This window comes from Anolis sagrei, chromosome 5, assembly GCF_037176765.1.
Source record: "Anolis sagrei isolate rAnoSag1 chromosome 5, rAnoSag1.mat, whole genome shotgun sequence".
Classification (NCBI taxonomy): domain Eukaryota; kingdom Metazoa; phylum Chordata; class Lepidosauria; order Squamata; family Dactyloidae; genus Anolis; species Anolis sagrei.
This window is the reverse complement of record NC_090025.1, coordinates 125,049,002-125,073,860: the sequence shown is the minus strand read 5'-3', so window position 1 is coordinate 125,073,860 and position 24,859 is coordinate 125,049,002. Positions and strand designations below refer to the sequence as shown.

The 24,859-nt window shown below is 39.0% G+C and overlaps 1 protein-coding gene across 3 annotated transcripts in view; it reads left to right on the top strand.

The window, feature by feature from the left end:
- PLXNB2 (plexin B2) overlaps positions 1–24,859 on the top strand; it is a 402,707-nt gene that overhangs the window by 232,399 nt on the left and 145,449 nt on the right. Inside the window, exon 1 of one of the 3 annotated variants that reach the window (XM_060777772.2) lies at positions 15,509–15,567. The exons of the other annotated variants lie outside the window; for them this stretch is intronic. The gene's annotated coding sequence lies outside the window, so the exon portion shown is untranslated. Of the gene's footprint in view, positions 1–15,508; positions 15,568–24,859 lie in introns of those variants that run through there. 3 annotated transcript variants of the gene reach the window in all.

The window sequence follows — 24,859 nt, the reverse complement described above, 5'->3', positions numbered from 1 at the left end:
AATTTAACATTCCAGCTTTCCGGCTTCATGAGGGTATGCTCGATTCCGGCCACAGGGGGAGCTGCTGCTTCACCATCCATTTGTAACACCAAGTCCTTGATGGAGTACTTCCTCATTCTTTTGCACGCTGCTGGAAAGTTTTTTTATGGTGTCGTAAATTAGTTAAATTAGCCTCCCTGCATAAAGCGGTACCTAAATTTCCTACTTGACAAATGCAACTGTCTTTCAAGCTGCATAGATCAACTAGACTATTAATGGTCAGGAGCTCACTCCAACCCAGGCTGGCTTCGAACTAATGACCTCTCGGTCAGTAGTGATTTAATGCAGCTGGCTACTAACTAGCTGTGCCACCACCCAGTCCCAGTTTGTGTCCACTCCATGAATTTCAGATGAATTTCAGATAATTTTTGTGGAAAGGATGACTCAGAGATGGTTTGCCATTTCTCTCCCTCAAAATATAACCTACAGCACCTGATATTCATTGGCATTCTCCCATCCAAATACTAGCCAGGCCTGTGTAACTTTGTTGTGATATATACATGGGTAATGGGGACTTTAAAACAGTCCATCCTTTTATTAGACAAACCGGGCATCCGGTGGCACAGTGGGTTAAACCCCTAGCAGGTTGCAGATTCGAATCCAGGGAGAGCGCGGATAAGCTCCCTCTATCAGCTCCAGCTCCTCATGTGGGGACATGAGAGAAGCCTCCCACAAGGATAGTAAAAACATCAAAGCATCCAGGCGTCCCCTGGGCAACGTCCTTGCAGACGGCCAGTTCGCTCACCCCAGAAGCAACTTGCAGTTTCTCAAGTCACTCTTGACACGACAAAAAAAATTAGATGAACAATATATTATTCATATATTGTAACAATGCTACCACCCTAAAGGAATTATAAGATGATGTTATTTCAAGAAGCAATTTGAAAAGAAAAGGTGTTCTCAATTAATCCCTTTCTGTACAAGAAAAATAGGAAAATGGCTGCAGATCAAAACCCCATCTACACTATAGAACTAATGCAGTTTGACACCAGCTTTAACTGCCATGGGTCGATGCTATGGAACCATGGAAATTGTAGTCTTTAGCCTTCTCTGCCCAAGAGTGCTGGTGCTTCCACAGATTACAAATTCCATAATGCCATACCACTGAGCCATAGCAGTGGCATCAGCCTGCGTTGATTTTACAATGTAGATGTACCCTTGGTCTTGTCCGGTTGCTTATTTCTTTTATATCTCTTTTTCTCAGCATTGGGGAAACCTATCTTGCATATGTATTCATCAACCACATGATAGTGCAGCCTCCCCTTTAAATTAATAGAATATATTCATTTTTTTATCATAATGGATTTACAAAATGACAGGTTAACATTTGGGGGGGGGGGGGGGGAGAGAGATCTGCTAACAAAACACTAATGTGTTCATTGAGCCAAGGGAAATGAAAGCTACTTGCAATAGAATTCCCATAGCTGGTTGGTAACGCATACTACAGCCTCTCCAACCAAAATGGCCCTCTAACATAGCAAGCAAGCAGAGAGCAAAGATAGCCACTATGTGAACATTTCTACAGTTCAGTTTCTTGGTCACAGCCCCATCTCACTTCCCCCCCCCCCCTTTTCATTGTATGATTGAGGGTGAAGCAGCTTTGACATTTTCTTACGAAATCTTATGTAACACTCCCTCATTGCTCTTTATTAGCATCGAGATCTGGCTCCAAGCCTATCCTTGGATGCAGACATGTGTCTCCCGCATCAGTAGGGGATGGGGCAATTTAAATAAAATATGTAGAGCACCAGAGGTAGGAACGTCACTTTCCAGCTCCCAGCATGTAGATCTTGCCTGACTTGGCTACCAGAGTTGACAACAGCAATCTGTCTTGTGTCAAGCTATGTGCTGTAGTGAGAAAGGAGTTCAAGCTGCTGAAATTTAAATTTAGTCTTTGCATAGACTGTACCCTAGTTTTCAACTTTGCTATGCAAGGCATTTCCTGTCCAAGGAGACATTCCAGTTTTCTTCCCATTGTACATTTTGGCCCTCCCGTAGTTGTTAACCTTGTGTATGTCAGCCCAGTAGTGTGAAGGAGAGTGAATGACCACTAATTTTTCCCAAAAATGATATATATATTTAAAAAAACTCATAGTTACTAATGGTAAAATCAGTGAGCCACATTTCTAATTTAATAAAGTAAAGCAGGTTGATCCTAGAATTCTGATTGATTTCACTTACGATGATACTGGCCTCGTTCATGCAAGATATTCATAATATTTACTGAGAGTTGTTTATTTTTCATCTCAAATGCATGCAGGTTTTTTGTTGTGAGGAAAATTCAGCATTCTTAGATTTTCTCAGTATTGTACACATTTTCATTATTTTTCTAGCATTCAGTGATTTTCCAAATGTACCCCCATGACTGGCAAAACATCTGAGATCTACTGGGAATAAAGTTTTACGTTTTTCAAAAACTGAGGCTTTAGTGATTTGCATAAAATTGTGACCTTCCCAAGGCCAAGCAAAAATCAAATATTGAACAAAATAAGCATCTTAAATGTGTGTATGTTGTTTGTTAATTTACACAGGCTGCAGAAGATGTTCTAACTGCCATAGTAGCATGCTGTTTTTCTGCCCACTAAGTATAGATTATAAATTCCCTTCTTTAATATGATGCATATATTTCAGTAATTTTACATATACATGTTTTATAGTATATCCATGTTGTTTAACATCTACATAAAGTTGTTGGGAGATATCATATGGAGTTATGGAGTTTGATATCATCTGACCACAGATGATGTTCAATTCTATCACTCCTTTTCACCTGCAACTGAGGAGGCAGATCAGGTCCTGAATTGGTGCTTGGCAGCTGTGACGATCTGGATGAGGGTGAACAAATTGAAATTGAATCCAGACAAAACGGAGGTACTCCTGGTCAGTTGCAAGGCCAAGCAGGGTATAGTGTTGCAGCCTGTGCTGGATGGGGTTACACTTCTTCTGAAGGCACAGGTTTGCAGCTTGGACATGCGCCAGTTGTTCCCGTACCTTGGGAAATCAGACTTGGCCACGGTGGTCCATGCTCTTGTTATATTGAGAATAGATTACTGAAATGCACTCTACATGGGGTTGCCTTTGAAGACTGTTCAAAAGCTTCAAATGGTCCAACGAGCGGCAGCCAGATTTCTCATCGAAGCGGGGTACAGGGAGCACACAACTCCCCTGTTACGTGAGCTCCACTGGCCGCCAGTTTGCTACCCAGCACAATTCAAAGTGCTGGCTTTGGCCTATAAAGCCCTAAATGGTTCTGGCCCAGCTTATCTGTCCAAATGTATTTCCCTCTATGAACCATCACAGAGGTTAAGATCTTCTGAGGAGGCCCTGTGCTCAGTCCCAACTCTGTCACAAGTGTGGTTGGTGGTGATTAGAGATATGACCTTCTCAGTTCTGGAACTCTCTTTCCAGTGAGATTAGATCAGTGCCTCCCTCCTGGCCTGTAGGACCAAGCCTTGGACCGGTAAAATAATGCAGTGAAATACTGGGTTGTTTTAGGTTTTTTGGGTCTATAAGCACAAAGAGGTTGTGATACCTCACAACCTCTGTGGATGCCTGCCATAGATGCAGGTGAAACATCAGGATAAAATGCTTCTAGAACATGGCCATACAGCCCAAAAAACCTACAACAACCCAGTGATTCCAGCCATGAAAGCCTTCAACAATCAATTAGGAAGTATGTGCAATGACAATTGGAATGGCTATGGTGTATGATTTTTTTGGATCATGTGATTTTAATATTTATATTAGGATTTTAATGCTTTGTTTTAATGTTGTTATATGTCTTATGTTTAATAGTTTTAATGATTTTAATTTATAGTTATATGCTAGTGTTCAGTTATTAGGATTTTTTTCTTTGTATATGTATATGGCACTGAATTGTTACCATTAATATGTTGTAAATCATCTTGAGTCCCTCTCTGGGGTGAGAAAGGCAGTATATAAATATAGTTACTAAATAAATAAATTTTATTTAATTTGTACAAATGACATGAGATAGGATGATGGTTTAAAAATCAGTTAAAATGAAGAAAAGTTTTGAACACATCTTTCCAACCAGTTGGGATGATGTTAAAGGCTGGATGCAAGCATAAAAATCTGAAGAATATTAGATTGGTTCAATGAATAAATATAACTACAGTACTTCTAGTCACCAAAAGAGCCAAGACTCCTTCAAAGCATCATTTTTGTTATATGTATTATCCTTAGACTATGAAGGGTAGCTAAATGAAAACCATTCATTCCTTTCCTCTTGAAAATTTACAGATAAATCAGCAGTCAAGCATAGCACAGAAGGCGGTATTATCTTGAATTTCACTGCTTTTGAGCAGTGAATTTCTCTGATTGGTTTCAAGCTAACCTAGAGCCAGGTTTGGGTCTTAATTATGTGCAGGATAGTTTGGCATTTCATTCACATACCCGTAATCATGTCTAGGCATCTTTTGCTTGCTCTTTGCTGTGTTAATTGATCCACAAAGAGCGAGGCACCCAAGCTATCCTGTTCAGCCAGCTTTGTTTCTCTGATGTGACGCCCCAAAGCTGCTTCTGCGACTGCTTCATGGCTGCAGGCACTGCCCTGGTACAGTGCCATTTCTGCCACCTGCTCTATGCACCAGCCGGAGCCCGTATTCCCAGTGTCCTCCTTGCCAGTGTTGCTTAAGCCAAACAAGGATTATGAATGCAAACTTCATAGCTGAGAATGGACATTGAGAAGACTCCTACAGCCTGTACAAATGTAAGGGAAATTGCTGGCTGAAACCTACCCACAGCACCATACGCTGATAAATATTAATCACACTCTGCATTTGGGTTACATGTAGATTTACAGAGCTAGTTAGAACAGAGTGGGTTTGAATTCGTTTATTTATTTATGTATGCCTCATCACATTGGATCACTGCATAGTAGGTGGCTTATAAAATTCAAGAGCCCTTTAAAAATGAGATAGTCAATAAAAGCAAGAAAAACACATTGCAAAAAAAGATTAAAATATCATGTAAAAATGCTACCACAGTCTGTTCTGCTGGCAATTGATGGACATTGCTTGAACTATCCAAAGGAAAAGAACTTACATAGAATTTTTCCACAGTCTGTCATTTAAACACAGCATGGATGATACAAGGCATTACCAGTCGATGGTGAATGAGACTATGAAGACCAGTGGAGACACAGCTCCATTATGTCCAAATATAAGCCTGGGTGCCATCCTACATGACTTTTCCTCCTGGCAGTCTAAGATGTGCCTGTCAGTTGTTCAAATATTATTATTGCATTTGCTTTCTAGTGTCACTCACTGCAAGCCAGGTTCAGTTTGCTATGGAATGAGATGAGGATTTTGACAGCAACCTCTTAATTGCTAAACTCACAAGAGAAGAACATATCCCCCAAAGTAAGACCCTTGCTGCATACCCTGTCTTTCACTTTCTAAAGCAAAATTAGAAAAACAACATGCCTCAAGTCAGGAATGCTGCTTTGTTCTGGAGAAGCATCACATATGTGCTCTGCCTCCGCTGCAAACAAGATAACCTCTACTCCGGTATCTCTCCCAGTGCTGTGTTCCCTAACCAGAGTACCTTAAATCTTTCTCTCTGCTTCTAATGAAATGCTTTTTTATGTTTGACCTTAGCTATAGATCACTGTCCTCCTTTCCTATTGAGAATGGAAGTGCTTGTAAAAGATAATACTGCTTTCTTCACAGAGGTGTAGCTGAAATATTCTGGTAGCACTCATACAGTCAGGTTACCACCCATATTATGCCTTATGGCCAGGATATGCTGGCCAGGGTGCATTTGCAGAAAGCCAATTTGGTTCCCAGAAGATGTCACCATAAGATGAAATTCCTTACATTTCTCCTCTTGTTAGTTTGAAATGGGAAGCCATGGTATTGCCACTGTTTATATGCAGTGTAATGATTCATGGGGTCATATGCATTTTGACACTACAGAGGACAAAATCAGATAATTATTCTTGTAAAAGGGGTGTTTTACCAACACCCTTTCAGGATTTAATAATTTTTGCTTGGGAAGGAGAGAGGAGAAAACAGTGTTACATTTCCTCGTACAAGGGGGAGAAGAAAGGAGTTTTAGAATTTGATTTGATTGAGGATGACTGTGTACATCAAGGGAATTCTTAATAGTAACTAAGTGAGATAATAGATGTCCTTCTGTTTTGTTTTATACAACATGATATGAACATATTTTCACCTCCTGTGGTGGCTCCCAGTGCGACAATGAAACAATTCTTGGTTTAAGTCTTAACTTGCAAAGAACTCTTCACTGAATATCTTGACTGTCTCCTTCACATTCTGGATTTAAACCTAGAGCAGACTCACCATTCTATTGACATGGAAGTCACCAGCTTTGCTCACTTTAATAACCCAGTAATCTTAAATTTGAAATTAAACACATCCTTTAGAGCAATGTGCCGAAAACAAACTCTAGATCAGAGGCATCTGCTATAATTTAAGCACGGGCACAGCTATAGAATTTTCACCAGTTTCACTTGAAGGATGTAAAGGTCAAAACATCTTTTATCTTTTGGGAATATGGACAGATGTTTGAGGTTCTAGTTTGTGGGAAAGCCAATCTCATCACATACAAAACAGAGTTTCTAATTTTTGCCAAGTTTTCCTGGCAGTGATTGGATCTGGATTGCAACTTGAAACATCTACACTGAATTCCCCCAATAAGCTGTGAAACTCACTGGGTGGTCTTGGACCAATTGGTCATTCAGAATTGTAAGAATAAAGTGGGGAGAAGAGCATATACTCCTCTTAGAGCTCATTGGAGGAAAAACAAGATATTAACACAACTCAGAAATAAACAGCCATGTTTTATGGTCTAAAATGTTGACGGAAATCTATGAGTCCAGAGAGGTGAATGTTTCACAACCATCTAGTTGTATCCAGAACCTTTGATCAAGTTCATTGATCAGACAACCTGAGCTCTTAATATCTTTCTTTTGCCAGCAAGGAACCAATTTGGCCAGACTGTTGAGAATTACTTGCAGCTGAATAGTACTAAAAAGCTTTTTAAAAACCAGAAGGCATTGCCTATCTTCATGTCTAGAGCAAACTATTTTGCACATAAAGAATGTCAGCAATACTGATTAGGTGTTTCAAAATCCGATATAAGTTACTTCATGAATTTCTTTGGCATTTTAAAACCCTTGTTTAGTCTAACCCAAATGGGACCTTGACCTATTAATAATTTAAAATAATGGAGGTGAGCACTGGATTGTTTTAAAATATGCATAAAGTACTTGCTTTATAGTAGGCGGCAAAACATTAAATACACTTTAATTGTATTGACAGGATGTGTTTGCATACTGATTATAGTTTATACTTGTGTATGAGTTTAGCTTATGTAACAGGCAAGGGCAGATTTGGGGGCCAAAATTATTAATTTTGCTCTGACCTGAGGATAAGGCAAGGGCAAAACTTTAGGGCATGTAAGAAATTAATCTTATTTTTTCTGTTTATATCTATATAAATACAGATAGGAAAAGGAATATGAATGAGGAAAAGAATGAGAATACAGCCTAAAAAGGGGGGGGGGGGTTGAAGAAGAGTAAGGAAAGCCATCTGCCTGTTAGTGCAAAGACAGAGCTATTACACTAAGTCGCTATTAAACAAGGCTTTTGGAGTTACTCTGTAAAGAGGCATGTGTAGTAAGCCCTTATTAAAAATGGCTTCACATAAAGCATCAAAAATTGCAGACCACATTCTTCAAGACTCTTTGTGTCACTGCTGAATGCAGCTTGGACAGGAGAAAACGATGATGAAGGAGGAGTGGGGAGAAGGGCTGTCTTTCTTTCTCTGGTTTGGGCAAATGAGGCGAAATGGGCTATGGAGTTATGTGTTCTCTGCCTCTTGTCACAGCCTTTGTGTTGGGTTCCTGTTCCATCATTGACCCATGTATACTGTATAATTATATTCAATGCCATGCATAAGTTGAGAAAACATTTTGTGGATTTTGATATGACTGGTAAATAAGTTGAAGGTCATTCTGCAGAGAGGGAAAGCATCAATGCTGTCTTGTGGGGCCAGTTGTGACCCGCCAGATGTTTTGGACCAGCTCCCAGAATTCCTGACCATTGGACAACCTGGGTAGGGCTTCCAAGAGTTGGAGGCCCAAACAGCTGTAACATCAAAGGCTGTAAAGGCCTGAGTTAAACTGACCCAGATTTGTTGGGTTGGGAATTTTGTTGTTGTTTTCTTTCAATTTATACACAAGCATAAGTTCCAAAGCCTTTCCTATGACCATGTTGCTGTACAATATTTTTAAGTTGCTTTAATGTCTTACAACATGGATATCAGACTCATTTTCATTGAGGGCTACATCAGCCTTATGTTTATCTTCAAAGAGTCATTGAATCCATGGATGGAGAATCTGTGGATACAGGACTAACTATATTTTTTTCAGTAGAAGTCAGTGCTCTTTTCTTTTTACCCCAGATGTTATTGAACCACAATTCCCATCACTTTTGATTATCCGCCATGAGGATTGGAGATAATGGGAATTGCAACCCAACAGCACTTTTGGCTCTGAGGTTGGGGAAACACTAAAGGACATTTTAAAGTCAGACATCATATCTGCAAGTTTTGTAGCTAAATTCAAACCCCACTCTCCTGATTAAACAGAACAAACTGCGGCCTTGTTGTTTCTGTAACACAACTCCCATCAGCTTTAGTCATGGTGTTAAATGATGATGAATAAAGGACTTGTAGTCCAGCATTTGAAAGAGCCACATAAAATGACATGGCAGACCGGATTCGGTTCGCCATGGGTCTTGAGTTTGACACATGTGTCTTACAAGAAGTCCAAAATGAGAAACGGATACTAGATTTGCTGCTGTGGGCCACCATATAGGAAGCAAACACTTTCCAAAGCAAAAAAAACCCATAATCAAATAATTTGTTTTGCCACAGAAGTCATAAGGGAAGCATGCAAGTCACCAAAGAGGATAGGGCTTGTTTGTGAATGTGGCCGCCTACCAGAAATCTTTTGACGATTACCTCACTAATTAGGCATTTGGGGTAGAGCTAGTCATGCAGATTGCTGTTTTTCATGGCTTATTTTTTCATATTCTGCCTAGGGTTCTTTCCGCAGTTGTCCATGTTGAATTAGCATTGCAGTTGCACATGCACGCCGACACAACCACACACCCCAGATGACATAGCCTGCAACTGTTGATCAGCCCACACTGTGGGCTCCCAGTTGGTTCCACAAAATATCTAAAAGCTTGCCCATATCCTGGGTGGTTGGATCGCTGGCTCAGGCTCCCATATTTGCCTCCTCCCCACCGACACCATGATTCTTTCATCCTTTCTCTCTGCTTCACTTGATACGCTCAGTATGTACTTTGAATGCAATGTCGTGCCTAGATAAATTGCCTTTGATGGAGAAATAAAACTTGCAGTTGGTCGGCAATTACAAAAAAAGGGGGGGAAAGAACTTCTTGCTGGCCTGCACAGTGGTGCACAAGCAGTTAATATCCCACCTTGTAGTTGCCTAGCAACCCCAGAGGGTTTTCTTTATTTATTTTCCACTCCCATGCAAACTGACAATGAGGAAGTAAAGCAACCAGCTGGCATACCATTTGCCTTGCAAGCCTTCTTTCCTTATGAAAGAATCGAGAAACTGCATTACATACCGGAAAATAAAAATAGGACTACTTGTACATTCATTTTCCGTGGTATTCTAAGCAAAATGTTTATCTGTAAAGAAAAGCCTTGAACAAAGCAAACTTGGATTGAGGCACCTGACAAGGAGAGGCAGTCTGTGCTCTGTATTTCACTCCCTACAGGTCTTTGACTCCGATGGTCAGTGCACGTCTTGTTCTTTGCAATGACACAAAAAGTAAAAGCCAACAAACACCCATTATTCTTCCTCTCTGATTAAAAAAAATAGAAAGGAGAGTTGCAAACTTGGAAATAATGGTAAGAGTTTTTAAAACCTGGAGATGAAGAACATTTAAATAAAAATGTGCAGAAGATCTTCCATTATGGCAATAGTAGTTTTTAAGACTGCACATTTGAGGATTCAGTTCAGAAATCTGGATACTCCTGTGCCTGTTTGAAGATATATCACTTCTGTTTAGTTTATTTCTTGTTTCATTTTGGGTCTTCACTCTAGGAAATAACTGAATGCTTGAGAGGTTAAGGGGGGATGTTGGGCAGGAGCTCATATGGCTTTCTGTCAAGACCAGGGTGTCTATGGTTTTGTACAATTTTGGCAGCTGATTTTGTTCAGCTTATTGGCATCAGCAGGATTTCAACTTCTATTCATGTATTCTTTAGTTTAAGAAATCAAAGTACACCTCATGGTGGTTGGAAACAGAAGATCAAACAGGAAAGCTGTCCTATGTAACTCTGATGTGAAACCGCCAAGGATTTCAATCCGCCTTTGCTTTCAGATGCTACAGTTTACAGTGTATGCTTGTGAAATGGAATTTCAGTGATGCATATTCTATTGCATAACATAGCATTCACATGATAGCCATTTTTGTTTAAGACATAAAACTAAATCTCACCTTGTGCTGTAATTGCTTATAGAAGAAAGAAAGGAAATAGGCAGGAAGGGAAAAGAAAGACAGACATTCTCAAAGGTCTAATAGCTCAAGCAGAGTTATAGAGAGATGCGTAGTCTTTCACGTAGTCTGGAACCTGGCCATCTAAGGTTTTATAGATCACAAGCCATTGTGTACAGAAATGGGCCAGTAGCCAGTGGCTGCTTGAACAATAAAGTTATATGTCCCCTGTTACTAGCCCTAGACATAGTATTAAAGACCCATTACAATTTCTGAGTAATCTCAAAAGGCAGTCCCACATAGAGCTATCAAAATTGATATAATTTAGACTTGTCATCACACCCAAATCAGATATGCCCAGGAACATGCAAACCTAGTGTACTAGTTTTAACTGCACAAGTAGCCACTGTTGAAAGCTGAGCATCTTTGCTCAGAATTGAATCTAGAGACTGTGACCTACAGATTTCAGGAGTATAATCCCACCCAGAATAGACTGAATCCCCATTCCCTGATCTGTGTTTCAGATTACCTGGATGTAGTTTGTCTGAATGAAGCTTCAATTTGTTCAGTCTCATCCATTCCATTACTGACAACAGGCATTGGTTTACTGCCAAGGTAGCAAAGAGGAGATAGTGCTGGGTGTCATAATGATGGAACTATAAATCCCAGAAATTCAGGTAACCTCTCACAGAGTGTATATGAATATGTTTATGCAGGACAAAACAGCCCGATTGATCTCACAGGCCAAAGATAGAACAGTTCTTCCAAGTCCTGTCTTTTAGAGGTCGCTCAGTGTCAAAAGCTATTGACAGATCCAGTAGATTCCCTCAGTTCAGCTCCCAGTAAGATTATTTACCAAAATAACCAAAAACATCTCCATGCTATAACTATACTTGAAGCCAGACTGGAATTTGTCTATACCAGCCTTTCTCAGCCTTCTTTTACCTTAGAGTGGTGGTTCTCAACCTGTGGGTCCCCAGATGTTTTGGCCTTCAACTCCCAGAAATCCTAACAGTTGGTAAACTGGCTGGGATTTCTGGGAGTTGTAGGCCAAAACACCTGGGGACCCACAGGTTGAGAACCATTGCCTTAGAGAATCCCTTGAGATAATATTTATGTCTTGGGAAATCCCTGTATAAAAATTAGTGGATCTGCATTTCTAAAATTGTTTATTGTTTTCATTCTGCTTGTAAGAACCCTGACTAAAATCTCATTAACCCCACCCTGCATTATCAAGGATGATGGGAATAATAATATAAAACATCTGAATGTGTTGTTTGGGGAAGGCAGGCTTAGGTTATATGACCTAAACTTTGACTGAGCTCTAGCAACAAGGGCTAATTTGTGCAAGAAACATAAATAACTGTGAATCCGACATTGTTCTAGTCTCATTTCTCTACAGATGGATGCTACAGGCAAAAACGAACATGTTGGGTGGTGAAAAAAATGGAGCATATTTGTAGCCATGCTGTTAGACATATTTGATGCCTCTAAGCAAGGTGCAAGAAAATATAGTGTTTAGAATTCTGTCTCTTCAGGAGTCCCTTCTCCTCTTCAGGAGAAAATGGCCCTAAATCAGCAATGCTACACACTGTTCTTTTTTTTACACCTCACTGCCTAACAAGAAAAAAGAAAAAAATGCTCTGAAAACTAAAATCTTGTTGGACATCTCTCCAAAACAGTGGGGCAAAAAATCATGCTATGGCCATGCTGTACATCCATAAGAAATTGATTGTATAATGGCTCTACTGACAGGCCATTAAATAGATGGGCATGGTAGGTGCTATTGTCAGATATGCACTAGTTACTGTTTAACTGGGTGTATAGATTTGGAGTGAAAAGTGATGAATAGAAACGGAGAGCGAATGTGCCCAACTCCTGTGCCGACACTTTTAGAGACCCAAGAACATTCCATTCATTATTTTCTTTTCAGAAACAAGTCAGAAAGCCACTACAGCTCTCCTTTGCTTTTGTGTGAGGAAAAATATGAGAAGATTTATAAATATTTAAAAAGTGATGGGAATCATAGGATCTTGATCTGATCTTCCAACTCAGCTGAACTCTTTTCCATGTTCTGGCACTCAGCAGGCTGACCTTTCAGTAAAGTTGTGTGTATATAAATACTTAAAGAGTGATGGGAATCACAGAATCTTGATCTGATTTTCCAACTCAGCCCAACTTTTTCTGTGTTCTGGCATTCAGCAGGCAAACTTTTCAGCAAGGTTGTGTGCATTTAGATTCAATCAGAACCAAGGTACCATATATCCTCATGTATAAGTTGAAGACAGGTTCTGGGGCCAAAGTTATGGATTTTGATATCACCTATGGATAAATCAAAGGTCATTCCACAGAGAGGAGAAAGTGACAGAATTGTTTCAGCAGACCAGTCAGTCCTGATTGCCATCACCACCATTTTTCTGCCCAGGAATTCAAAAAGACCTTCTGCAACTCTACTCAGAGAAGGGAATAGCTCCTCAATCTGATAAAAATTAAGGCACAGTCTTAGTTTTTATCAAGAAAGGAACCACTCCTTCTCTGAGTAAAGTGGAAAAATGTAAGAGCTTAGTCTATCGTGGAAGAACCTAAGAACAACACGGATCCCCTCTGTTCTCTCAGCATTCCTTTGAGGGGAAGCACCAAAGAGCATTTCCTTCCTGGTCCTTCAAAAAGGCCAGAAGCAGTATTGCAGTAAAGAGTTAAGGTGCACTTTTGACAAAGATTTCTAGACCTATTCATTTAGCATTCCATCATCAGGTATTAAATGAACAGCTAGGCTTGAAGCAAAAAGCTAAATTCATTGCCTTTTTTGTCTCATTCTTTACGCCCAATGCAGAGAACTCCAGGCTCTATCACATGGGTGGCAATTATGTGGCCTTTTTATTGTTGCATTTCAGTTTACATTGTCCGCTACCATTACGGGCATGCTGGCTAGGACTGTTAAAAGATTCTAACAACATCTGGATGCATGATTCCACTTTGTTAGATTTAATTTTAATAGCTAGTCCCAAGTAGAGTAGACACATTGACGAAATATGTGTAAGAGTTTACTTAACGTTGAGTCAGTCCTTGTTGGTTTTTATTTATTTATCATGTCAGAGGCAAATTGAGGGTGCAATTGTAATGTATTTAAAAACTTGCCATTATACTAAATGTCCTTTGACTAGTAGCTGGTCACTTGGAGTGGTGTTTCTATAAGAAGGTCCTTCACTGTGCATGTGGCAGGGCTCAGGCGGCATTGTAATAGGTGGTCTATGGTTTGCTCTTCTCCACACTCGTATGTCATGGACTCCACTTTGTAGCCCCATTTCTTAAGGTTGGCTCTGCATCTCATGGTGCCAGAACGCAGTCTGTTCAGCACCTTCCAAGTCACCCAGTCTTCTGTGATTCACAAGGGAATCTTTCACTTGGTATCAGCCATGGATTGAGGTTCTGGGTTTTAGCCTGGCATTTTTGGACTCTCACTTGCTGAGGTGTTCCTGGGAATATCTCTAAAGATCCTAAAAAGCTATTTCTTGATTCAAGGTGTTGGTGTGCTGGCTGATATCTAAACGGGATGGGCCAGAGATGTCACTGCCTTGGTCCTTCATTATTGGCTGCTACTTCCCAGCAGAAGTCAGGTGGTGTAATACTGGCTAAACAGTATAATTTATCCAGTGATGTGGGGAATAGTCATCCTATGATAATGCAACATGTCTCATTAAGAGCAACTGCTACTGTTTTAACATGGTGAGATGTATTCCACACTGGGCATGTGTATTCAGCAGCAGAGTAGCAAAACACAAGGCCAGTTGTGTCTGGTTGTGATCCCCAGGTTGTACCAGTCAGCTTTTGTATTACATTATTTATAGCTCCCACTTTTTGCATGATAGCGAAGCAGTGCTTCTTGTAAGTCAGAGCACTGTCCAGGGTAACTCCCAGGTATTTTGATGTGCTGCAATGCTCCAGTGGGATTCCTTCCCAGGAAATCATTAGAGGTCAATATGCGAGTCCTTGTTGGTGCTAACAGTTGGATTCAAGCCTTGGCCCTATAGTGCTTGCGCATTTACTGGCCCAAGAAAATTGAGATGCTTTACTAATTTAGTGTTAGACAGTTGGCATATGTGCCGGACTGTATTCTACCATAAATGGGAATAATGTGGCCCACCAGATGTTATTAGACCTCACTTTCCAGCATTCTGCATTGTGGGCTATGCTGGCTAAGGCTGCTGGGAGTTATAGTCTAATGACATGTATTACATTGTTCTTGACTTACACACTTCTACAGTTTGTAACATAGTCTGGGGCTACAATTTACAGACATCCCCCCTCCCCCCGCCTTTCATGCTCTATACGGAGACCAAAGATTGTAATTTAAAGATTAATGTGTTGGTGCTACCTTTCAAAATTATTACCTATTACTTGTTGCAAAAATAGTAACATTTTACATTATTTGTTAGTAATGTGCTGCTTTAAAATCATTTTTATTGAAAAATAGTTACCTGCCCATTTTCTCCAAATAATCAGCCAAAATAGCTTGTTGAAGTAATGAGAAAATGCTACTTTTTACTAAAGGGAAATGTATAAAACTTTAAAATAACAATACCCATCTTTTTCTATGTTATTTCTAAGCTCTAGTTGAGATAAAAGCTCTACCTAGGAAAAGGAGATAGCAGTTATGTGTGTGTATCAGGCAGCCAAGGCTTGAAGCGAAAAGCTAAGGAAGTGGAAAATAAGGTTGGTTTATAATAGAAAATTAGGCAGAGAAAAGCCATCAGACAAATCACGGGGAGACAGGCAGACAAACCCAGCAACTGAAAAAGCCCTAATGAGCAGCAGGCCAGACAAAAATATGTGAGCTATTTATACAAGAGGGAAGGGGTGGGGAGAACACCTCCATTGCGCTGCTATGTATTTTTTTTTGGCTCATATGCTTTGTAATTCCTGAGTCCGGCGGTGTGTTTTCTCCTTCACCACAATCTCTGTGCAGATATGTATGCAAACCTGTACAGATATACAATGTTCAGGTAAGTATTTGAGCCCAATACTGTTTCATCATTTCTTTTTTGACTTCAACACTAACAATAATGGGTTGTAATGAGACAGGAAATAGGTAAGATTCTTTTGGGGTTGGTCCATGTTATCCTTGTAATGGAAGTAAAGCTCCAAAGCTGAGACCAAGAAAACGTTGGGTAAGATTGCCTCATGGGTTTATGGTTGGGGTGAGATTTGACCCAAAGAGACAGGGGCAGTCCTTACTCAGAATTGAAGTCCTTTGTCCTTTTTCCAATTGTCAACAATTGTTCACAATCCAATTCTGCAATTTGTATGTCCAAAAATTCAACAAATACCTAGACCTGCTGCCAAAAATCAAGATACATTAAGAAAGAATGTAAGAATAGCTATCCTTTTGTCGTGGACTCATTCCTAATAACATTGGTGCTGTGCAACTTCTCATTTTGTAGTCAAATTTACTGGTTTTAAAATTGTTCAGGTCTGAGGTAGTTCCTCATTTGCTTCCAAATCAGGAAATGAAATCATTCAGAATCTGATATTAAAGATTTTTGAATCATGCATTCTCTAACTTAGGTGTTCAAAGGCACCGTAAAATTTATGCTGACTTGTTAGTTAATAAATGTACATTTCCCTTCAGTCCAGATTAATAGAGAGGCTGAAATTATAGGTTTGTGGGGTGCCAAATTGCCACTTAACTTGGGATCTTGAACTGCAATTTTGCAGCTGTATCCTAGGGAGTCAGTCCTCCCTTTTAACATATGCTCTCATCCTAAACCAGACTGAAGTGTTTAGTATTCTAAAATTAAAGTGAATGCAAGGAAATTTCTGTCAAGTAAACATACTTAGAATTAAAGTTGGTGAACTGCCATACTGCTGAAATTCATCCTACTTATGAAATGTTGATTCTAATTTCAAGTTGCCATTTGTGACTTGATTACAAGATGAAGTAAATTGGATTGGTCTACTCACAGTCTTTTTAACACTATTTTTCATCATTATGATACTTAGCTAAAACACCCACTAAAAGTATTTGTTTGTTAGGTAATGACTAGTATACAAAGGAGAGAGGGAAAGGACATGTAGTCCTCTTGTTCTGTGGCAGTTTCCGCCTTGTGTAGTCATGCTCAAATCCATTTACATTGTGGAATGCTTAGCTTTATTTGTTCAGTCTGGGGAAATCCAAATGCAATTTTTGAAGATGACCTTCATGCTGTAAACAAGCAAGTCATCACTGAAGTATGAAACTAGTGGCAAGAGGTCGCTTTGACTCTTTTTATAGATGAGTAGTAGAGAATTTAGTTGGTTTTGCTTTTCTTTAACAATAGAAAACTAACTTGGGTTTATGGCTCTTTCTACATTGCCATATAAAATCCAGATTGTCTGCTTTGAACTGGATTATATAGCAGTGTAGACTCATATAGCCCAGTTCAAAGCAGATAATGTGGATTATTTGCATTGATAATCTGGATTATATGGCGGGGTAGAAGGGGCTTATGTCTTAACTTCACCTTCTCTACTCAAACTCATGAGCATAAAATACAGTAATGTATGAAAGTTGTTCTAATGTGAAATTAGCACAGAAAACTCTGGGCCCTTCCACCAGCCATATAGCCTAGAATAATATCAAGGTAGATAATCCACAATATCCACTTTGAACTGGATTATCTGAGTCCACACTGCCATATAATCCAATTCAATGTGGTTTTTATACGGTTGTGTGGTCTCCTTCAGCCCCTTCTACATTGCCATATAATCCAGATTATCTAAACAGATAATCCACGTGAACTGTTTTGAGCTGGATTTTATGAGGCCCCATCTACACAGCCATATAAAATCCATATTATCTGCTTTGAACTTGATTATATGGTATTGTAGTCTCATATAATCCAGTTCAAAGCAGATAATGTGGATTATCTGTTTTGATAATCTGGATTATATGGCAGTGTAGATCCAGACTGAGTCTACACTGCCATATAATCCAGTTCAAAACTGATAATCTGGATTTTATTTGGCAGTGTAGAAGGAGTTTCTAGCTGGATATGACACAAATGATGTGGTAATTAAATTTAGCTACTTGTTAATATTTTTCAACCTGACTCAATATAGGTGTCATCTGAAATGGAATATCAATCAGACATTTTACAAATGACTTTCAAAAATGCAAGTATGCTTTGAATAAACATGGTTTATCCAAATTCTGGTTCTTCACATCTTGCTATCCTTTTTTTTCTAGAGGAAAAAAAGACTAGGTTAATGGGCTGGGACAATGACTGGTAGACTCCCTCATCATCATAGACAGGTCTTTAGTAATGGGGGTCCATCTTACACTGTAGAATTAATGGCTCGACACCACTTTAACTGCCATGGCTCAATGCTATGGAATCCAATAATTTGTTATTTGGTGAGGCTCCAGCACTCTTTGGCAAAGAAGGCTAAAGTCTTCATAAATTAAATATCTGGAATGTTTATTGACTTTGTATGAAAACTGAAGACCTCAATACACAATGCCTGTTCTGCCCCCACACTATCTTAACTACTTGGAAGGTGAACTGACTGGCGCAGGGAACAGATCAGAAACTATATAGTTGAATCAAACAAGAATTTATTAACGGACAAGAATTTTAGATTTTCTCTCCTCCTGAGTCTCACTACAAAGTCTTTATGATGAGAGAGGTAAAGTCTTTGAGAGATAGTTCTGGTCAAACTGAGGCTTTTGAGTCTTTATTTCTTCTTATTGTCTCTTTCTTGTATGGTGTTCAACTGTCTCCAAGATGATCTCAATATTTAACTCTGACTGAACTTGAATACAGCTCCAACTGGACATGCTATTCTGTAGACCTTCCAGCCCTCCTCTCTCTTCACCTTGTGCTATTCTGTAGACCTTCCAGCCCTCCTCTCTCTTCACCATTTGCTATTTTGTAGACCTTCCGACCCTCCTGTCCCTTCACCTTACAGTCACCAAAAGGCTGACTCTTCTAAGAATCAGAAATGCCTTGTCTGAGGCTCTGCCCCTGAGGGGATTATTAAAGGGGCAGGGCAACAGAGGCTTCAAATGCAAAGAGGCTGTCTAGACTGACCCCCCAGAAACTGTACATAAAATATCAATCCCTCTAATTAGAAAGGGCTTAACTAGGGGTAAACAGTGAGGGTCTTCATGGGGCACAACAGTGCCATTGCACTGTTCTTCTCTCAAACTGTCACAACTCCTTGGCTTGGTGTTAAAAAGATCCTGTTCCCATTCATAAAGTGGTGGAGACTGTATTATTAATATAGTAGTCTCCCAAGAACTTGCTTATCCCAAGAACTCAAAAATATGCATCTGATTTGCCTGGGGGTCATTGAGCAAAAAAGGATACATGGAGATAGGCCTAGTGTATCACTTTGGAATTTCATTTGGTCATAATAATATGTCAGCACTGCATGACAGTATAAATTGCACAAAGTTGAGCATTGTTGTGGGCATCTTTGCATTTTTCTAGAGATACATTCTAGTCTTAATGAGTAGTTCTGCTCATTATTCACATGGTAAATTAAGGTAACACTGAAGTTTGGGAAGGAGAAGAAAGAGAAGGAGGAGCTGTCAATTCTATCAGTGCATACATTTCTGCTCTGCTTGTGTGTATATCTGTTTGTGTGTATTGAATTTAAATTGCATGCATTGTTAAAGTCACAGTGTATCTACCATTGATATACAGTTATGAAGAACCAAATGTAAAATTAGGAATAAAATAGTGAATGGTTTAAAACTGAGGAAGTGGCAGCTCTTTACATTTGTGACAGGATACACTGGGGATGTGAATTGTGTGGCTTTCCACATGTTGCTAAAACTACAACTCTTTACATCCCTGGAGAACAGACCTAGCATTAAGGAATGCTGTGAGCTTCGGTCTAAAATCACTATGGTCCCTTCCACACAGCTGAATAAAATCCCACATTATCTACTTTGAACTAGAATATATGGCAGTGTGGACTCAGACAATCCAGTTTAAAGCGGATATTGTGTGATTTTCTGCCTTGATATTCTGGGTTATATGGCTGTGTGGAAGGGCCCTGTGAGGACCATATAGCTACCCGCTCTGGTATGCTACTCGTATGTATGCTTCATCTAGGAACATCAGTTTGTTCCTGGCACCATAATAAAACTGATCTTCTAAAGATGTAGGTTTATAGTTATATGGGATGCAACTCAAAGGTCCATTTGGGATCACTGGAGATATGTCAACTAGCTGATAGATCTCTAGTGATCCCAAGGACAAACAGAGGTATGCAATTATTATTTTTTTCTAGCTCCAATCATTTTTTTAACTTCTAAAAGAAATGGGTTACTTTGAGTAGCGAATAATGATCATAAAGGCCAATCTGTTACTGTGAATAGACTCTGTCTGCTCCCAATGACTATATTGATCCAATAAACGTTTGGTACAAATAAGACATTTATTTCTGCCTTTCTTGTTTTCCTAGACTGATTTTGTTTAAATAATTGTTTGTCCATCTCTTTAGTAAATTTACAAATTACAGTGGAAAAAAGTCTTTAAATAAATTCATTTCTGCTGCTATGAAGAATTATTAAAGCTCAGGCATTTCCCCCCAGAATTGTGCTGTGAAGAGGGGATGTAAACCCACAACAATGTTACCGTTTCCAATTTAACTGCTGATGGTGCAAATTCAGTACTCTGTTATACATTATTGTTGCTTAGCAAATAATCCAAACAAAATATTTCCTCTGTACTATTTTCATTGGTAGAGCCTATGCCTTAGTTGTGTTTAAAATTTTAATCTCTATCATTGTTCTATGTCAGAATATATGAATATGAATTAGAATCAAGCTGGTAAGCCTAAAATCCAACACAAGGCTGGAGTTATTTGAGTTTTAGAGACAAAATTATCTAAAAACTGGGAAAGGGACAGAGTTTAAACAAACCTGTCATCTTTGTACCAGGAGGACTTAGCCAACTTTAGCTCTGTCTCCAACACAGAGTTTAAAATAAGTAGTTGCAAATAACCAGTTACTTGTAATTAATTTGGGGTTTTTTCCCCCTAGTATCTATGGCTTACTGTGATGTGAGTGGGAAAAATGTCATGTGATAGATTTTCAATGTAAAACTAATTTTAGTAATGACTTCTATCTTTTTATAATATCCCGAATTTTGATTCACAGTTGATGTTGAGAGTACCAACTTTTTGTCTCAGGAAGTATATATTGTTATGGCAAATGCTTCTGTAATCATAAATATTTTCAAAAGCTGTATATAATTATATACATTTTACTTGGATCTACTTTATATAAAGCAATAATAGAACATTAACAAATATGTACTACTGTATATCATGAGTCACCTACTGAAACTAGACCTGTCTCTTAGGTGTTGATCTGTGTTTTTTAGATAATCATATTGATAAATTAACGTAAGAGTTTTTTAAAGTCCATTTTTGTTTTAGCTGTAGTGTTTATTGTAATACTTTTATTATAGATTTTTTGATACCATGGAGTAAAGAAAGCAGTCCCCATAATTCTTACTTTAATAGGGTTTTGTCATCATATTTTATAAATCAATACCCATTTTCTGACAAAATTCAAGCTAATGATTTATCTGAAGTAGTATATTTTGTACCATGACTATATATCTTACAATTGTTCTGATGCTATCAATTTTGCTCTGCAAGAAAATCAGTACCACCTAGATGGAAGTTACTTCTCATCACCTAACAAAGGTCCTTACAGAAAAAACAAAGCAGGAGGTCTGAAAACCAAAAAGGCAACATTGGAAAGACCACCCAGAATAGTGGTACATATATTTTGGGCTTCCTCCAAGTCCTAAATAGATTTATGAAGTGTATGGAAAATAGGAAAAGGGTGTTTTGCTCCAAAGGTATTTTAACACTATGTGCCTTCCTCTATTCAGACATGCGCATATACAGGCAGTCCCAAGTTACAAACATCCAACTTACAAATGATCCATAGGTAACAACAGGTGAGACAACAGGAAGTGAGATAAATCTACCCCTAGGAAGGGAAATTCACCCCTAAAAGAGTTATCATGGGGAAAAGGTGTCTCCACTGAAGCTTTATCATCAGTGCTTGTTTCCACAACAAGCCAATTTTTTCAAAATCCAATCATCACAGGAAAAGAAAGTGAAATCTTCCAAACAGGGTCACAGACAGCAAAACAAATACCACAGGGGTGTTAAACCTTCCCTATGCTATCCAAAGCTAACATATATAACTGGTTTATATATATTTGGCTAGTTATACTTTTAAAATGGAGATGAGCAACAAACCCCAGAGTCAGACATGACTGGACTTAATGTCAGGGGACTACCTTTACCTTACTTTTAAAATGCCCCTCTTCTGACTTACATACAAATTCAACTTAAGAATAAACCTACAGAACTTATAATAACTTGGGAACCACTTATACCTATAAAAACTGGAATGAAAAATCCTCAAAACAATCAAACATATAACTTATAAATATATCAATCAATCAAAGATATACTATGGACTGTATATAACTTATACAACAGTTAATAAGGGGCCACTCACACTTAGGACTTGTCTGATAGTAGGCATCACTGGCAAAGTAAGATTACATATAGTGATTTGGGGACCCTTCCAGACACTTTGTTGCTTTTGTGGACATATGCCACCTTTGTAAGTAGCCACTTGTCAGACAGAGTGGATTCCAGGGTGGGTGAGGGCAGGAACTGAAAATCATTTCAAAATTCACTGCCATATGGCACATCTACATAGACTATTCAATGCAGTTTCAAACTGGTATTGAAGAAAGCAATGTTGCAAAATCTCCCCCTGGGCTGATTTGCAGTTCTCTACCCCGGATCAGCCCCAGAGCATGTGGCCCATATACATACTACCAGGTGGCTGAAATAATGCTCACTAATGTTAAGATTTCAGATTGAAAATAATGGAACAACAACAGAATCAGATATAGCATCTCTCATAGAACATGCTGGGTTAACTGGAGTTATGATCCATTATATTAAAGGCTTCTAAAAGGTCCAGAAGTACCAGCTGTCATTCATAGAGCATACATCTGCTCCCCAGGACTACAAACCCGATTAAAACAGGAAGGAAAGGATAATTGCTATTACTGATTTGCTATAACTCATTCAGTCAACTTTTCTAAGAAGGGAAAGTGTGCGCAGTTTGGAAAGCTACTTCTATAAAGAAGCTTACTCAGATTTCCAAGACTGTAAAACATACTGAAGAACAAAGTATGTTTTACAAGTATGCTTCTTCAAATATTCGGTCTTTGATACAGACACCCTCTTTCCCTGTCCTCCTTGTCATCATTTAAATACCCAGAAGAGAGAACAAAGTAATAGGGCAGGCCAATATATGAACCATGTGATATTCTTCTTCCACCTTTTAGTGAAGCTGACAATCACTGTTAAGAATAATAGTAATTGAAATTTTTGAAGTAGTATTGTTACAATGGGAGAAATAGTGAAGTTGCTTCTCAGTAACTTATACCAGTCACTCCTATTCTCAGATGTATCAACTTGATTTTTAAAAGCCTTCTCCACTCATCTGCTCTTCACCACTTCTTTTTTCCTCCTCATCTAATCTCCTGTCCACCAGAATACCCCCAGACTCCCTTACCTATCATTCCAACAGCATGTGTCAGCCTGATTTAAGGTGGTAATGGGGAACTGAAAGAATCGGCAGAGGAAAAGGTGAATCGGTGGAGAAAGGGGCTGGAATTCAAGTGAAGCCTTGTGGTGTGGAGGCCCTAGATGGGAAGCGGGGGGATGGTGTTATTGCAAAAAAGCAGTAGAGAATTAGGGTAGCAGAAAATGGAGGTGAGGAGGTGGAACTAGTTTAACAATATCTACAAACTTGTAAATAATCAGATCTAGGAACTGTTGTCCAAACAAAGATCCTAAATCTACAGAAAATTCTGATGGTAAAGTTGCCTTCTGATTGTAGCTTCTTTGGAAGTAATTAATCATAAGCCCCATTTATGATATAAAGGGAAATTGTGTAGTTGGTTATGGCTTCCTGGTAAGCTTATTCACTCTAGGCAAAAGGACAAAAACAATGCAAGTGATTGAGCTGCATGCACAAGCATAATTTTGCCATGTGTCATTGATTATTAAACTACGTTTGTATACAGATGGTGGTTCTACACAACTCAATAAAGTGGTTCCTAACAGGCATCGAAAATACCAGTTCCACCCTACTTTGTGACCCAACAGGGATGCCTCTAGCTTCCTCAGTTTGGTGCTGCTGGATTGGGCCCAACTGGCACCTCCTTCCCCCATGTCACTGCTGGCTACTTGATGCTCAGAGAGCCCACTTCCTCCTTTTTTGCTTTGTGACTCAGGAAGGAGGATGGTAGGAGGGGCAGAAGGCACAGAAGTCAGAAGGCACAGAAGGAGGAAGACTGAGCCTCCAATAATAAGGATACAGGGGGAGGGGAGGAGGGATCAGCCATTCCACATACCCGGGTCACCTGCCTCGGAAGCACTGGGTACATATGAACTGTCTGGACTACCAAAACTCAGGGGAGAACCCAAATCCTGGTATAATTTCTCTGAGTGGGGTTATACCAGGATGTAGCTTTCCTGGGTTAATCAGGATCAACTGATTTGCCTTTTGTGGCTGGACACTGATCCAATCCAATGCCAACCTAAATGATCAGTGTAGATGGGACTTTACAATAATCAGGTTCTTGCATTCTCCATATTGTGGTAATGTGTATCTTGTAATCTGCTAATGTCAGTGGAGATGAGATTATGTGCAAATGAATAAGAATGTAAAGCATGAAACATCTTGGTCCATGTTCTTATAAAATGGCTAGCTAGAGCAGAAGCAATTAGAGAAACACTGATTTCAGGACGTAATTGGTAGCAAAAAAAAATAATAGTATGAGTTCACAAATGATGGCAAAGCACAGCTAATTTTTATTGCAGTTATTTGCTATTCAATTTACATAATCCTGCAATGGCTACTTGGAAGAAAATATTAATTCACAAAACATATTTTTAGTGGCACACTAACGTCACCCTTTCCAATAAAACAGTGAATTAAAAGCTCTCCTGGAATATCGTAAAATACTGGTTTCTTTTACTGTAGTAAAATGGAATGTTGTTACATCTCCTGAGAAAATGTGGTTGATCATAAAATAGCATTTATAGATCTGACATAGTATTTCCATAAGTATTTCAAGAACATACATATTTGCTTCAATTTGCTTTGATCTTGTTGTTTTTGTGTGTCTGTGCATGTTTGGGAATGTGGATGAGATAGACAGACAAAAACCAACACACACACACACAGTT